Here is a 17,050-nt window from a genome sequence, read left to right as displayed (position 1 = left end):
TGAAAATATTGTCATTTCGACATTTTTTTACTAATATTCTTCAACAAAAAACTTGCTCAAATACTCGGATGTAAACAATGTAGTGAACGAACAAACCTGCACGAACTGCTGAAGGAAGAATGCAAACAAACTTTATAAGAGTCAGTGGGTAGGTGCACTCCCAACACCATGTACACGTTATTTATGGAGCAAAGGGTGAACTTTCGACAGCATGTATATGCAAATTGTGAGCAGTGCATTAGCAAAACAATTTGTGATATCGGAAAATTTTCAAGTTGTTTCCTGCTGACTTGCAAAACAAAAACGGCTGTGTTCGCAGTACCCAGCACAAAATAATAAATTTACGCATTTTGTTCGAATTCAGCATTTTGATTGTACATATTTTCGATTTTTTCGTGCAAATGACGAATTATCGTGTATTTTTATTATTCGGCGAATATTTTTGTATTTTTTTCCGAATTTTGTATTTTTTTGCATTTTTTTCAATAATGACGAGTAATGATGAATTTTTGTGTATTTTTTTCATTAACGTGTTTTCGATTCATTCTCGAGAGCAGTGAATTGCCCCTCGGCTAAGCATAAGGGGTCGTCCATTAATTATGTCACACATTTAGGGGGGAGGGGGGGTTTTGAAAACTGTGACGAGCCATACAAAAAAAATTAAGGTCCATACAAAAAATGTGACAAAGGGGGGAGGGGGGGTTGAAAATGGGCCAAATTTGCGTGACATAATTAATGGACCATCCCTAAGTAAATAACAAATACATAGCACCCAGCACCTATAAAACTGGACATGTAGCATAAGCAATTTAGTCAGTAATAAATTACCTCCCGTACGATACAAATCGTGTTTCTCTATAAGTTTGTATATGGCACATAAAACCTGTCAACCAAAAGTCGTTAATTATGACCCTTTGAAAGAATAATTGACAGGTTTTATGTGTCATACACAAACTTTACCACCTCTTCTTGCATCTTACATATAAAATATATTATTATAATATATCATAGTTTCCTGATTCCTAAAAATAGCATTTTAGCTGTAATGAGCATTTGCCGGCTTGATCTCAAATCCGGCTACAGAATTTGAGTCAAAATCTGCCATGATAACAAGCAGTAGTTTACCCAGTTTGTAGTTACTTTCAGCGAGCGTGCTCACACGAGACTCAGAGAAGGCCCACCTTCTGCAGTGACCGTGACGTCGTTGACAGTGCGGCTCCCACCCACTTCTATCGTTTTGCGTCGTTTTGCCGTCAGAACTCACATTTTCGCAACATCTTACCGCCATTATCGATCAGCAGCTTCACTTTTCACTGTCGGGATTTTTCACTTACTTCAGGATGAAGGTAAAATTTTCACTCCAATTTTCCGTGGCGTTTTTGCGCTGAAAAGTACTGACGCGGTAATTGAAAAGTGTGCCAAAAGTTTGTGCTCGTTCTGTGGAACCGGAAGGTGTTCGAGTTTTGTGCTGGAAAGTGTTTGCGGTCGAGAAAAATCACTTCGAAGTTGAGCCTGGCTGATTCTTGATGGAACAAGTTTTGGGTAATAGCAAGCAAGCAGCAGTAGTAGCAGTGCGCTCGTGTGCCAATCGATCCAATGCGTTTTTTCGCCTCTTATGTGGTGCTCCTCTCCCCTCCCAATTCCCTTCCCTCCACCCCTTTCATCGTTGTCGAAAATGCTTTGCTAGCGGGGTGGAACCGAGAGTCGCGAAAAAATCTAGCTTGCTGCTGCTGCTGCTTTGCTTGCCTGCGACATTCGCACATCGCCGATTCCTCTCTTCCTCCTCCTGCTGTTCGGGATTCTATGTGTGCAAAAAGTGAATAGCGTTGGGAGTGGATTCTTCGTAAGTAGGTACCTACTTGATCAAGTTCAGAGGATTTTGACGGTCATCCCCCGTCACTGACTGGAGCGAGGGCGATTGAGTAGCTAGTAGTAATTTGCAGCTTTGTTTTGATACGGAGATTCGATGATTTTCTCATGCTTCCATTTTTCAGCCAGAAAATATGCGCTCATGTGGGGCGGCCTATAGGTTGAAAATTTATTCGAACATAGGGTGTATAGGGTGGTGGAATAGAAGTTCAACCTAGCCATAAATTACGAATATTGCGCATTATTCATCCAAAGTGCGGTAGCGCTCCACCCTTTATTCATTTTAATAAATATCTTAAGATTCTCTGACAAATTTGGTTTGAAAGATGTTATTAAATCGTAATTGCATATAGGGAAAATAGATGTAATGTCGGCCTAATTGCCCCTAATTTGGGCCCATACATAAATTCAGCAATCGACTAAATTTTCAATAGCGACCAAAAATATCCATTAGTACCGGCCCAATGACGCGTTCATCTAGATTAAATTGATAAACAGCAGATTTTTAGCGATGGGCCCAATCTTAGACCCATAGGTCAACACTACTGTAAATATTTTTTTCTTAGAAATATGCAAAAAATTAAAATCAACAAACTATGAATGAACAATAATAATATATATCACATGGCAATAACTCAGAGCGAAAGTCAATTCTACTCAGAAATTCATAAAAACTGCAGCATTGAGTTCCTGTAGTTTTTTTTAAATGTCTCCATACCTCTGTGTAGAAGTGACTCTCCCTCTTGAGTTATTCTCATTAGCCATGCACCAATCTTACTTACAAATGGTGTTCAGCTGATCGAAAGCAAATTTTCTCACCTTTAATTTGGCTTTGAAATAATTTATAAATAATAAAATTCGACAGTGAGCATGCAAAAGGGCGAATACGCGATGATCGATTCTCTTCATCGATTTTCTCTTTGCATTGCAACAGCTAAGCGAAACAATTTTCTAGAATTTGTTCAATGCAGATTAGTAACAGGTTGTATAGGCTATCAAAAGCAACAGTAAACGCACCGAGAAACGTTAAATCTAGCGAGTTATTAACAAAAGAGAAAATCGTTGAAGAGAATCGATCATCGCGTATAGGCCCTTATGCATGCTCACTGTCGAATTGATATAACTTCATTTGTATTTTAGTAAAAAAAAGCTTGTTTTCAAGTATAATTTAATTTCCTACTGAGATTTTTTTCTAATTACATTTTTTGGATTCAGCGCACGATTTTACATGGGAAATGACCATCAGCGTACAAAGTTCAAATATGCCGTAAATTAGTGTAATTGTTCAAATCGAACTATTAGCTAATTTTATGATTATTATTAAATCTAAAAAATCATCTTGCAGTGATAGTGTTGAACTTATTACTTGTAATTGTAATGTATTAAGTCTACGGTCAATTGGGCTTTGAATAGTTGATGAACTTCTTAAACATTTGGGTGTTCAGAGATTCACTGCAAGTAGAGTGCAAACTGAGGAGAAAAACTCGACAGTGAGCATTCATAAGGGCGTATACGCGATGATCGATTTTCTCTTTTGTTAATACGGCAGTGAGCATTCATAAGGGCGAATACGCGATGATCGATTATCTTCATCGATTTTCTCTTTGCATTGCTACTGCTAAGCGAAACAATTTTCAATAATTTGTTCAATACAGAGTAGTAACAAGATGTATTGGCTATCAAAAGCAACAGCAAACGCACCGAGAAACGTTAAATCTAGCGAGTTATTAACAAAAGAGAAAATCGACGAAGAGAATCGACCATCGCGTATACGCCCTTATGCATGCTCACTGTCGAATAACTCGCTAGATTTAACGTTTGTCGGTGCGTTTGCTGTTGCTTTTGATAGACAATACAACCTGTTACAACTCTACACACTTAGTTTTTTTCTACCGAGCTCGGCTGTGCAAATCTCGGCAAAATAAGTTTCACTGAGATCTCAGCAAAAGTGACATTTGATTGCTGAATCTCGGTTAATGCTTCGCTGAATCTCAGCAAACAAATGAAATGTTTGCTGATATCTCAGTAAAACTTTTTTTTGCCGAGATTTGCACAGCCGATTTCGGTAGAAAAATCTAAGTGTGTACATTGAACAAATTCTACAAAATTGTTTCGTTTAGCTGTAGCAATGCAAAAAGAGAATCGATCATCGTGTATACGCCCTTATGCATGCTCACTGTCGAACTATATGTAAATGACTTTAGTATTCTTTGTATGAAAGAAACCTTTCTGTTTAAACAAATAAGCGAACCTGCACCCACAGAACAGAAGAGGAAGTGCAAACAAATCAGTGAATCAAAAAGTGGTACGTTTTTCTGCTCAACAAGCGACGAGTTGTATTGGCGTTCCACTCGGGTTTTCTGTGCGCACTCACACTGTCATAGCATGCTGCCTATCTTAACTGCAGGCAGAAGATGTCTTCTACCGCTAGGTGCGCTAGTGTTCGCCAATGAAAAGTGGAGCCACTTTCTGATCCGAAGTTCACTTTCTGTTCTGTGCTGCACTGGCAAATTATTTCTCAATTGCATATTTTGTAAGTTTTCAAAAATAAAAATAAAATTTGGATTAAAAAAAATAGATACTGGGCTGTATTTTATGCTAAATATCTAGAAATATTTTGCAATTACACTTGATTTGGGTTTGAAATCGCTTACGCAAAAAAAATGATTTCAGATTCAGAATCAACGACTCTCAATTAAGCAAAGATGGCAAGTCGTCCAGTCTCTTTCTCACCAATGCTTGATAGAGTAATATGGTACCAGAAAACATGCTAATTATGCTAGTATTTTGAAGAACAGTCAAAAGTTGCAAATTGCATCATTTTCACGCAATGCTGTTGTATTTTATAAGGACTGTTTCAATTTGAAACTAGAACAGAAACGCACCTCTCGCTATGCTGAGTTGCAGTTTCATTATTCGAGCACTATTTTGCAACTGCTCGACTATTCTGTTTTATTTATGAGCGAGTTTGAAACCCGAATGGAACTCTGTTTCAAATTTCTTTGGATGTATTTAAAGATGTTTCGAAGAGCTTCACAAAAAAACGGAGAACTTCATAGATAATAGTAAAGTTTATGGAACATGATGATTACAAACATCTTTTAGAATTATGCGTTGCGCTGATCGTGTTGCAGTTTTATTTTTGACAGTTTCAAATTATAGAATTGTCGAGAAGTTTAAAACAATTTTGAAACTCAGCATTGCGAACGGCCTTATAGCGATAAGCTCCCACTCTGTTTTCCTTTTAATAATGTTTGCTTAGGATCGTATTGATTAACACAGACATTGATATCAAAGCAGGAGCTTACCCACCATTACAGTGGTGGAAGGCATCGTTCGTTAGGGAAATTGATTCAATAGAACTCGTTGACCTTACTTAACAAAATAACGAAGAACTGCTTTCATAACCAAATCACGTGGATTCCATCGGTGCCATTGTTGCTAACTTGGGATTCAATGATTTTGCTCTACTGCTTGGAGATTACAACCAGCCTGCTCTCCAATGGAGGAACTCAGACGATGGGTCTATGCAAGTTGAGCCTCAAACTGCTTTGATGTCTGCAAGCTCGGCGCTTATCGATGGCTTCTCTCTGCATAGCCTCACGCAGCTCAATGGTATATCGAACAGAAATGCTCGCTTCCTAGACCTTGTTCTGTCGAACGAAGCTGCAACTCCAGCATGTGTTGTTTCGGAGGCTGTTGAACCTCTGACCACACTAGATCCTGACCACCCTGCTCTGGATGTAATGATGCAACTTCCGCCGCAGGTCGTTTTTGAGGCGCGCACCGACGATTCTCGTACCTTCGATTTTAGACGAGCTGATTATGCTGAACTTAGCGCTGCTATCTCCAGGGTCGACTGGCGACCAATAGAATTAGCTGACTGTGTTGACGATGCCGTCAATTACTTCAGGCAAACTATTTGCGATATCATGGCTGAATTTGTTCCTCTTTCACGACCTGCGCCGAAGCCCGCATGGTCTAATGGTCACCTGCGTCGATTGAAACGGTACAGGGCCAAAGCGTTACGAAGATACTGCCGAAATCGTTCATACATCACGAAGCAAGAGTTCAACCGTAGCAGTAATAATTATAGGAAATACAACCGATACTTGTACCGCCGATATGTGCTCCGTACACAGGCATCCCTTCGCAGGAACCCAAAGCGTTTCTGGTCGTTTGTTAACTCAAAAAAGAACGAAGTCGGTTTGCCTTTATCAGTTCATCTCGGTGAACAATCCGCCAGCTCTGAAACAGAAAAGTGTCGTCTCTTCGCTCAACATTTCATGAGTTCTTTTAATGATATGTCGGCATCACCTAACCAAGTTGGAATAGCAACCCGCGATACTCCAAGAGATGCGTTTGATTTTTGTTCATTCCAAATCGATGAGCATACTGTTGAATTGGCTATTCAAAGGTTGAAACTCTCGTATGCTGTTGGTCCGGATGGGATTCCCTCGTCCGTCCTAAAGCTGTGCTCTGAATCGCTACTCACTCCCTTGGCAAAGTTGTTCAACTTGTCTTTGCAGGAGTGCAAATTTCCTGAGGCATGGAAATTTTCGTACATGTTCCCAGTGCACAAAAAAGGTGACAAAAGGAATGTCCAGAACTACAGAGGGATCACATCGTTATGCTGCTGTTCCAAAGTGTTCGAGATTATCATCAACGAGGCACTTTTCAGTTCCTGCAAAAACTACATTTCCACGGCTCAGCATGGATTCTATCCAAAGCGGTCAGTTACGACAAACTTGACTGAATTCGTGTCACTTTGCGTTCGGACCATGGATTCTGGTGGACAAGTCGACGCCGTTTACTCTGATCTGAAGGCTGCATTTGATCGAGTTGACCACTGCATATTACTGGGCAAACTTGAAAAACTTGGCGTTTCTGACTCCATGATTTCATGGTTCACGTCTTATCTCACAGACCGCTCGCTCTGCGTTAAGATTGGCGCCTCGCAATCTGAAGTATTCACGAACATCTCCGGTGTTCCACAAGGAAGTAATCTGGGACCGCTTTTGTTTTCGTTGTTTATCAATGAGCTTTCTCGTCTACTGCCACCTGGATGCCGACTATTCTACGCCGACGACGTTAAAATGTACATGATCATCAATAGCATCGCTGATTGTGAGGATTTGCAACAGATTGTGGATCATATGCAAAGCTGGTGCTCCCGTAACTACTTGACGCTTAGCATCAATAAGTGCAATGTGATATCCTTCTACCGTAAGAAGAAACCGATCAGATTTGATTATTCCATCTCCGGCCAGATTTTGGAGAGAGTTAGTCAAGTCAGAGACTTAGGAGTTACTCTTGACTGTGCATTGACGTTCAAGCCCCATTACAATGACGTCCTGAACAAAGCCAACAGACAGCTTGGTTTTATATTCAAAATCTCCGAAGACTTTCGTGACCCGCTGTGCCTGCGGGCATTGTATTGTTCATTGGTCCGCTCTATTTTGGAGTTCAGTGCTGTCGTTTGGTGCCCTTATCAGGCCTGCTGGATTGCAAGGTTTGAGAGTGTACAAAGGAAGTTTGTTCGTTACGCGCTACGTCATCTACCCTGGCGTGATGCATCTAACTTGCCTTCATACGGGGACCGCTGCCGCCTGCTTGGGATTGATACCCTGGAAACAAGACGACGTAATGCTCAAGCTGTCTTTGCCGCTAAGATTATTATCGGTGAAATTGACTCCCCACAACTACTTCGGCAGCTCTACTTCTACGCACCTGAGAGAGTAATGAGACAACGTAACTTCGTTCATCTTGCGACTCGTAACCGACAGTATGGGATGAATGAGCCTATCCGCGCCGTGGCTAATGCGTTTAATGATGCTTATGCTTGCTTCGATTTTAATGTACCGTTAACTGTTTTTATCAGAAGAATGTCCTGAATGTATAGATTGACTAAGCATCCTTTTAAACTTAGATTATTCATTAAGACAACCAAAAGTCAGATGAATTAAGATTATAATAAATAAATAAATTAAAATGTCAGTCAAAGAAAGGAATATATGTCGAAAAGGGCCTATGTGCCAAATGTGAAGAATGATTTTGGGAGTCGATTTCTCGTATAAGAATAACACGATACTGAAAGAGTCTACTACTATCTGCAAAAACCTGGAATCTTCAGGGAATTTTCAAATTCCTTTATCAACCAAATTTTCAACTATACAGGGTGAAAGGTAATTCATGTCAGTAAAGTATATGGTCATAAAAATGAGAAGATGATGTGAAATTTAAATTTCAGTGTATTTTCTGTTTCGTGTTTCTATAACATTTGTCTTAACTTAGTCCAATTCAAATATTTCTCCCTTTCCTTTAATTACGAGCCGCATCCGTTTTTGAAAATCGTTACAGCTGGCACGCACGATATAGGCATTTCGTCCCATATTTTCACCAAACGTTGCTTAAAAGTTTCCACGGTTAGGCCCTTGGTATTTCCTAGTTCGCCTAATATGTAGCCCTATGCAAAGAAGTCGAGAGGATGCAAATCGGGTGAGGAGGCAGGCCACTCTTTCGACGAAGTGAAATGCGGGAAATTGGCCTCACACCAAGCCTGTCTGATGGGACGGTGCAGAGTCTTGTTGGAAGCAGTATGGTGCATTCTTATAATGTTTTTGGACGAAGGGAATAAAGTGGCTCTTCAAAACATTATCGATGTAATATTTACTGTTGATTTTAACATCAGGTTCAATGAACAGCAATGGAACTTTCAATGTTTTGGAGAAACATCCCCAAACCATCACCCTGTAAACTTTGTGAAACCTTTGAACAGCCAGTTTGTTACGAGGAATATCAGCAAGATATGCAGCATATACCCGATAATTTTGCTGGTTGTGGTGATCCTGTAGAAGCAACATTTTCTCATCCGAAAACAGAATTTCGCAATGAGCAGTTTCCGACATCTTTCGACTCTAGCCATCTTTTGCTTTCCGGACAAACCATGCCCCCGCTGTTTTTTGTAACCATTCAATCCGAGATTATCTTTCAAAATACTCCTGATCGTTGGCTGCGACATTCCGAGTTCTTTGGTCATCGTACGCCTAGACTTACAAGGATTCCGCCGAATTCGCTCTCTCACTCGTTTGATAACTTCCGGAGTCCTGAAACTGCGTTTTCGGCCTGGTCTGGGAGGGATTTTCCACGAACCAGTTTCCTTGTACCGTTTAATGGTGCGAAAGATGAATCTTTCGTTTATTCCGAGTGGTTTCAGCGTCTTCAAAATAGAACACGGTCTATGATGCTTCAAAAACAGGCTTATCACGAGTTCCCTGTTCGCGTCCATGATTATTACGATTGATACTCGTATGAATGAAAATTTAAAACAAACTTGCATGCCGTGTTGACATTTGAACACTCTCTAAAAGAAAATATGCAGACATGTATGTGATTAACCCATTTGATACTACAATTGCTTAAAAAACACTGACAGGAATTACCTTTCACCCTGTAGAATATATTGAAGTACGTCAGAGAAGCTTCTCAGGAATTTTGAAACATTATATAATACAACCAACTTTATCTTCCTGGTAAGTTCCCAACAAACATTAAAAGCTGAATATGAGCTTATTCAGACGAAAATATGCTTCTTCCGCTCAAAAATAGCTTACCTATTATGCCCCAATTGTTTGTTGGGTTACGTTTACTCCTTGAACATAATAATTATGCAGTGGATTTTTCTTCAGTAACAATATACATTGTTAGGTTTGAGTTAAGGTTCTGGAGCATGGGCATTTTTGACAAATTTTAAACTTAGACTATCTATACCCTGTAACGTGGGTAGATCACCTTTGCGTGGTACGTTACGGGATGTAAGATCTACCACCGATTGCTAGTCCTGACTACTTCAAACTAGACGAACTGGATTTTTCAGTAATCAAAGGAATACTTCTTAGTCCTTGTTCAGGGTGTCTACTACCTGGAAAACCGGGAATTTTATTTTTTCTAGAAAAACCTGGAATATTCAGGGAATTTTCCAATTATCACTTCATTCGTAATTCAAAAGAAGTTTTTCGTTCAGTTTCTCGAAACGTTTCTTAAGTACACTGAACTTGACAAGCATCTGACAGCTAAGACAACGTGTGCGAACGAGACAAGTTCATTTAGAGAGTCTTGTCACGCTCGCTCTTCGCTGATTTGTATGTGGAGGATCAAAATCGTCGTAAAAAGGAAACAGCCGAAAAAGAGAGACTGGCAACCGTCAAAAGGAAGCATATGAAGCATGTATTGTATAAGAATAAGCAAGCCAGACAGCAGGTCTGAGAGCCTACATAGAATTTTTTTGAGCTTCAGGGTAGTTCGTAGATCTTGAGAACAAAACTAAAAACAAATTAAAAGTAATCAACTCCCCGGCAAGGTGACAGATAATCTTAGTTTCACGTACCCACTTGCAAATAGTAGATGTCGCCACACAACGTAAACAAAGGGACTGCCCTTCACCGCCGCAATGGTATTTCTCTATGGGAAGGCAACTTTTTGTTTCACCATGTGTGGATGTCAAGCAACAAGCAAGAATGCCATGTGAAAAGAGCGATTTATGATTTTCGTGGTGAAATGAAATAAATCCAAACAAATTGGAACATATTGATGGAAGTTTTTCTTATATAATCAAATAGAAATAAAAACACATTGGTTAATTCTATTATATTTTGCTCTTGAATATTATCAGTCTCGAGAATAATGTTTCTGAGCATACTTGTGCGGTGAAGACTTGCAATAAAAAGCCGTATTATTAAAAACAGTTTACTTCCCCATCTTTCTATTGAGGGGTGAAAAAAAATACAAAATTGATTCTTGTTCGCGGTGAGTAGCAGGTTTGCTGTGTGAACACTAACATTTCGTATATTCATTCAAACATGAAGAAATAAATAAAATAAATTAAAATAAGCGTCTCTCAACAAAAGATATTCATAATGAGCTTCTAAAACGAATAAATTTCAGTGATTGTCTTTTGTTACACCCGTCCGTTTAATTAACATTGTTCCCCACCAACTTGAAGTTTCAAGAAACAGATGAGGCTATCTGTTTTTATGTTCAGTATTTTATTTACTTTCTTTACATATCTGCATTCGCCCTATTCAGATAACACTTCTGAAATTTGTGAGTTTGACAGAACCACCAGCACCAAATTTTCGGAGTACACTGGAAATGTACTGGACTTGTCAAGTTGCCCCCGGGTTGAAAGTAATTAACAGAAATTCATAAAAACAAAATCACAAGAGAGGTCGTAGATCTTAAGATAAATGTTCAAAGAAATTTTCAAAACTTCAAGTAAGCAAAAATAATTTCAAATCAATTTGTAAAACTATAAGCGAAATTTTGCAAATCTTCAGCGAAATTCGCATAACTTCAGACAAGTCCAAGAATCAATAGTGAAATATAAAGTATTTCACAGAAGTTTGGAGATCCTCGAAACATTATTCAACATCAGGAAAGTTCGTAGATCTTCAGAACAAAGCTACAGAACTTTGAAAAAAATTACAGGACTTCTGAAAAAATCACAAGAATCTCAGAAACGTTAATGGATCTTCAGTAAAAATTGCAGAACTTCAGGGAAGTTCGGCGATTTAAAAAAAATATTTACACGATTTCAGGAAAATTTGTAGATCTTGAGAGAAACATTTAAAACTTTAAAGAAGCTCAAATATTTTCAGATAAATTTTGACAACTTTAGGTAATCTTCAAGGAAATTTTCAAATCTTCAGGGTAACCCGAGAAGAATTTACAAAACATCAGAGAAGTTTGCAGATCTACTGAGAAATTTATTGAGCCTCAAGTTTTTTTTGTAGATCTTGGGCATAGAGCTACAGAGCTTAAGACAACTTTACAGAGCTTTAAAGATATTTGCAGGAATTTGACAAAGTTTCACACAAATGTGAAATCTTCAGCAAAATTCGTTAAATGTCAGAAAAGCACCTCAATTCCAAAAACAAATCGCAACGAAGTACAAAAGTACAATATTTTGCAGAACTCCATGGAAGTCGGAAATAGATAAATCTAAAGAACTTCAGAGAAGTCTGTAGAACGTCAGAAAGTTCGTACGTTTTTAGAAAAATTTGCAAAACTTCAGCAAAACTCACAGATCTTCGGGAAAGTTCGCCGATCAAAGAAATTTAAAGAACTTTAGAAAAGTTCGGAGATCTACTGTGAAATTTATTGAACTTCAGGGCAGTTCGTAGATCTTTAGAGCAGAAATACAGTACATCAGAAAACTTTACAGAATTTGAAATAAATTTTAGGAACTTCAGAAAAGTTCAGAGGGTAGATCGTAAATCTACTCAAAAATTAGCAGATGTTTAAATAAATTTTCAGAATTTTACTGCCGTTCTTGGATTTTGAAAGACATTTACAGAACTTCAGGTAAGTTCACTGATCTTTAGAGATATTTGCACAGCTTCAGAAAAATTAGAAAAACTTCCGAATACTTCCTAAAACTTCCAGAAAGCTCAAAAATTTCTAGATAATCTTTTAATTCTTAAGAAAATTGTATAGATGTTCAGAGATATTTGGAGATATTCATTAAATCATGAAAATCTGCAGAACTTTCGAGAAGTTTGTAGATTATTAGAAATTTTGTGAACATCAGAGATAATTGTTGATCTTCAAGGATCTTAAATCTTCAGGAATTCAGGAACTTTGTAGATTTTTAGGAAAATTTGCAGAACTTCTGTAGAACACACAGAACTTCAAAGAAATCTGTAGAACTACCGAGACATTTGCAGATTGTCAGGAAAGATTGTTGATCTTTAAATAAATTTTACCGGAGAACAGAAACAAAACTTCAGGGACGTAAGAAGGTTTGAAGACCTTGCAGAATTGAGTTGTTAACAGAAATTTTCAGAACTCAAGGAATCATGTATATCTAGTGAGAACTTTTCCCACTAGCTTGTCTAAAGTTGGTATCGACATCCTGGCGAAGTTTTGAAATCCATTTTCATCTTCATATCGCTGCTCTTGATGGACAAGATGAGTCAGAATCCTGCCGGTGTTCCTCCTGAGCAACCATTTCCTACTCCACAAAGTTACCTTCTCTTTCTCATTTTATTTAAAATAATAAAAGCAAATACGTCTGCCGAAACTAGAGCAGTTTTCCGGTAATTTATGATGGAAGTATTTACTTTTGATTCCTGATACAGTTTTGTTCTTTCGATATGTGCAAGCAGTGTGAACACCAGCAAACAGGGGAGTTCGACAAAGTGTGTCGAAAGTAAATTCGAGCAGATTTTTCATTATGGCGGCGTTCAAAATCAGATAGTCTAAACGGACCTTAAGAGATTTTAGACATGTGGAACCATGATTTATTCTGTCTTGATCTTCCAAACAGAGTTGGACTCAAACATATTATCAAAATGATATTTTGTTTTTGAAAGCATATTGTTATCAAATTTTGATATATCGTTTTATCAAAATAGTAAAGACAGGTTTCTTACTTGTATTTATATTCTTGAATTAAAAAAATACTACACAAATACCAAAAAAGAAAGTAATATTGATTAACATAATGTATGCTACTGTATGAATAACTAATGTGATTGCAAAAACCAAATACAATATTACACCCATGGATATAATTTCTTTTCGCAAATTATGTGTAGGACAAATGCACCAATAGTGGAGGTACTTTAGAGCAATGTGTTCCTATGGTGGCGTATAGAGTCTCCCTAAGCCGCTATAGAAGTACATTGTACTAACGTACTTCCACTATTGGTGCATTTACTAAACATACATTGTACAAATTAATATTAAACAACCTATGTGCATCTGTTCTGCTGTAATATTCAATAACTTTTTTTGCTGTGCCGACTTATAAGTACCAACGCCCAAGTTTGAACAATCGAAAATAACATAAATCAATAAGTACATAAAAGGATAATGGATAAATAGATAAAATAATAATGTGTATAATTTGTATGAACCTGAAATTTTTTCATCCGACCTGGAAAAACCTGGAAACTCAGGGAATTTGATTCCTTGGATTGAGTAGACACACTGTTGTTGATAGTGACAAGACTCGGCTTTGTCCACCGAGGATGATCTTGGAACAAGGAAAATACGAGTTAGTTAGTCTTCATATATGTGATTCCTATTTTCCCTATTTTAAAGTGGTCAAGACTAGGGTTCTGATGCATGGTCATTATCGGTGTCATTGCTTTATTTTGTTGCTAAGGAATCCAATTTTGACTTACTTCAACCGTGTTCCAGGAATCGTCCTCGATAACTTCTGCTTGCAGCTTGGAATTATCTGCGATAAGGACGCCACCCAGTTCTATACTGTTCTCGAGTGCGATAGATTTTGGAATTAGGTGTAGTAGCATGGTGTCCGTATGAAACAGTTTGGATAGCGGCGAACGAGTCTGTTCAGAGAAAATTCGTTCGCTACGCTTGGAATGATCCAACGAGCCAACCATCCTACGAAGATAGTTGTCAACTCCTGGGTATTGAAACTCTTGAACGTAAGAGGAAGATTAACCAGGCAGTATTTGCAGCAAAAGTACTGATAAGCGAAATCGGCTCTCCCGGGGATTTTGGCTGAATTCGAAATCTATGTACCTACCTGTACGAGTTCTATGATCGAGGTTTTTTTTTTCCTGCATCTCGGATCCCGAGCAACTAATTACGGATTACGGTTCATGTCTGCACGTTACAATGAATTCTATGCTTTTTTCGACTTCAACTACACACGTACTATTGATAAACATATTCAGTCGTTCATACTTAAACTAAATTTTGTCATTTGGCTAAATCATCTGTGTTAACAAGTTTTATCACGCGTTTTGATGATATGAAAATTTGCCTAACTGACTTACGTTAATTATGCGTTTAGTTGAGTTATACCATTCTTGTTGCAATTGATATTTAATGATAACATTCTATAGAATCATTACGAATAATTCGCTATAAGGATTGATGTTTGAATTTGGGGTTGTTGCATGCTGGATAGGTGACCACACGGTTCGACACATGCAGCTGTTTCAAGATAGCATATGAAATTCCATTTTCCCCGGGCGTGGAATTTCCGTTTCGACTTTTGAGGGCAGTCAAAATTTCTTCATCTTTTAGTGCCATTTCATATCCTTCCAAGTATGACTCTGTCGGCTTATACGGCATCTTCACTTCGCCTATTTTATCCTTGAAATAGTAATCCATAAACAGTACTCCATCCTGATGGTTGATCCCTTTCTTGACTTTGGTTTCTTCAGAAAGTCCTGTATCAATCCCTTTTATGATGTTCCATAGTTGTCGTGAAGTGGTGTTTCGTCGATCCTCTCCGTTAACTCCTTAACTTATTGCCTCTTGACTCTTCGTACCTCCTTTTTGAATGCTGCTCTTTGCTTTTGGAAATTGATGTAGTTGGTCTGCGTTTTGTTGATATTGTATATCCGTAGGACTACTCTTTTGCTTTCATACAGTTTTTCTTTTATTTCCTCGTTCCACCACTGTTTGAGATAGTTCGCTTTTTTGTTCTTGACGACAAACGACGCCTTTTCTTTTTGTTTCTCAAAAATGTCCACCATTTCCGAAGGCGAGTATATGAACTGCGGCCGTATGCTATTCAGATTTTCCATCAAATTTCCTTTGTTAATACGCCTGGTGGATCTTTTGATAACTGGGATTTGTCCTCCGATTTCCAGCAGCATAGTCCGGTGTCTGCTACCGAATTCCTCATCTGCTGTTTTCCAAGTCACCTTCCAGCCAGCGTTACATCAATTGCAGATTTCTTCTCTCGCGGAGTAATTATCATTCCTCGACTACATGTTGGGTATGCAGGGCTCCAGCTAACATGATGCGCATTCAAGTCAGCTCCTATTATGGTTTCTCCATCTAGCCGCTCCAAAACACGAAAAGGTCCTCTAGATCTTGCCTAACGCTCGATTCAGTTCCAGGTGCCAGGTATACTGAGATCAAGTTTATAGGGTCCATTCCTCCTTTTACCTTGATTCCTACTGCTTCTACGGTACTACATTTGCCAAAATTCCTACGCCCCCTGTAGCCTTGGGGTCTTCTTTTTGATACAAAGTTGAAGTTCCTCATTAAGAAAGGCTCCTTATCTTTCAACCAAATCTCCTGTAATAAAGCTACTCTGATATCATTATCTACTAGAGCTCTTCTCTGGTTTCTGTTGGTCTTATGCTCTGTATATTGTGCTGGATAATTTTGAAGGCCATAGTCCCCATTATTGCTTTCGTTTTGACTCTGATTCTGCGGTTGTTCTATGATATCGTTGTCCTTATTGATGATTCTATCCAGTTCAGAGCAAATTTCTATTAGCAGTTGGTCCGTATCGATTTCCGTTCGTGGAAGTCGCAGGCGGCTTATGATGTGGTTTCTCAGTGAGATTATTGGCAGCTTCTAGGATCCTCCCACACTCTGGAGCAGTATTCTACGCAACTGTTCGAAGAGTGCCTCGAATTCGGTCACCTTATGCTGATTTTCCACGATCCGTGTGTTTTGGCAACTACATGTTTGTTGATTCTTGTTTCCTTGTGATCCCGTCAGTGCTTCGCTGTACGAACGTCTCCCATTACGAATGACAGCTTTCGATTTATTTTCCCGGCTTTTCGGAATTGCTCCTGTTCTCTTTCCTACACCTTCCTCTTCTGCTGAATCCATTCCTTCTAGCTCCGGGAACTCGTCTTCTTCAAGAATTTGGTATTGATTTGTACTTTCAACCCGCTGCCCTGCTTCCACGAAGGGGATGTTCGACATGTTCGACATCACTCGTACAATGTCCTCTCTTTTTCCTGGCCGGGCAGGTGCGGTCACCTGCAACATGATCCATTTCGCAGTTCGAACACTTCGTTTGCCTGTCACACTCTCCTGCTTCGTGTGCCTCCCAACAATTTTGGCACTTGGGCCTACGCTGGAAATGTTTTGCTGTGTGCCCAAAACGCCAATATGTTAAACATTGCTTAACTGGGAAGATGAATAACTCTGCCCGAAAGTTGCAGCCATAGATTTTGATCGTTTCTGGTACCCGGGAACCTTGTACCGTTAACTTTACCCTTTCCACCTTCAGTACCTCTGTGTCCGCTACTGCGAAGTCCTTCAAATCGCTAGCGTCGAAATTCAACGGAACGTTGGTCACCAAGCATATCGATTCCTTGCTCCTGTTTGGCAGGAATGACTTCAGGTTCTTATGCTCCAGATCCAACCTTGACAATTTTGGATAGTCCTCTCT

The 17,050-nt window shown here is 38.9% G+C and overlaps 1 protein-coding gene across 4 annotated transcripts in view; it reads left to right on the top strand.

The window, feature by feature from the left end:
- Window positions 1–1,260: 1,260 nt before the first annotated feature.
- mei-P26 (meiotic P26) overlaps window positions 1,261–17,050 on the top strand; it is a 50,476-nt gene continuing 34,686 nt past the window's right edge. Inside the window, exon 1 of one of the 4 annotated variants that reach the window (XM_065239809.1) lies at window positions 1,261–1,346. The gene's annotated coding sequence lies outside the window, so the exon portion shown is untranslated. Of the gene's footprint in view, window positions 1,403–1,431; window positions 1,543–1,585; window positions 1,848–17,050 lie in introns of those variants that run through there. The other 3 variants (XM_065239810.1, XM_065239813.1, XM_065239812.1) reach the window with 3 other exon arrangements.

This window comes from Ochlerotatus camptorhynchus, unplaced genomic scaffold (genome assembly GCF_037179485.1).
Source record: "Ochlerotatus camptorhynchus isolate MF236.1 unplaced genomic scaffold, CSIRO-AGI_Acam_v1.1 ptg000062l, whole genome shotgun sequence".
NCBI lineage: Eukaryota > Metazoa > Arthropoda > Insecta > Diptera > Culicidae > Ochlerotatus > Ochlerotatus camptorhynchus.
The sequence above is the reverse complement of the archived record's forward strand: the minus strand, read 5'-3'. Positions and strand labels throughout refer to the sequence as shown.